The 814-nt window shown below is 52.6% G+C and overlaps 1 pseudogene; it reads left to right on the top strand.

Moving 5' to 3' along the window:
- The first annotated feature begins 219 nt into the window (after positions 1–219).
- LOC146039999 (U2 spliceosomal RNA) lies at positions 220–356 on the top strand (annotated as a pseudogene).
- The last annotated feature ends 458 nt before the right edge of the window (positions 357–814 follow it).

The raw sequence follows: 814 nt of genomic DNA on the forward strand, positions 1-814 counted from the left end.
TGGAGCACAGGCTGAGCGTTTATACTCATTCGTTGCTATTTGCAGCTCATTCTCTTTTATCTTGTCTGGGACCGTCTCTAATTATTGGGACTCTCCCGCTGTGATTGGGATAGTTGGGAGGTATTCCCTGACTGTGATGCAGTAAAGCTTCATATACATTAGGCGATCCTCCCCATCACAGATATCAGCGACAGCAGGGTGCCGGCATCATCAAGTACAGTAGCTGTCGATGCCTTTTGGCTAAGATCAAGTGTAGTATCTGTTCTTATCAGTGGGTATGGACTGGCCTCTGGCAGAGAATAGAGAAAGGTTGGACTGAGTAGCTGCTCTGATGGGCGGAGGGTGTGGGACCCCTCTGTTTTTTCCCGGGAGCAGTGAAAAGTCTCACTGAGTATCTTCACCTCTGCCTTTGGTAGGAGGTGTTGTTTCCGTAAATCCACTGGTAAGAGGGGGGGAGAAACACTGGGCCTAGTAGTTTGACTCTCCTGACGGGGTTTGTAGCCCCCGAAGGATGAGCAGCGAAAGGCTCAGTCTAGTATCCATTCCCAGGGAGCGGAGAAAAGCTGAGACCGAGTAGATTGGTCCAGGTTGGGGCTGGCCCCCAGCCTGGGCACAGCGAAAAGCTCAGCCTAGTATCTTAACCCTGGGAGCGGAGAAACACTGGGACTGAGTAGATTGCTCTTCCGAGGGGGGTGCAGCCCCTAAGGAAGTCTTTCGAAATGCCCAGTGGAGTACCCATTCCCATGCCGGGGGCTGGAAAATGCCTGCTGGTGAGACGGAGAAAAACTTGGTCGGACGCTGATTGGTCGGCTGC

The sequence above is a fragment of the Crinia signifera genome, chromosome 9 (genome assembly GCF_055691185.1).
Source record: "Crinia signifera chromosome 9, ASM5569118v1, whole genome shotgun sequence".
Taxonomy (NCBI): domain Eukaryota; kingdom Metazoa; phylum Chordata; class Amphibia; order Anura; family Myobatrachidae; genus Crinia; species Crinia signifera.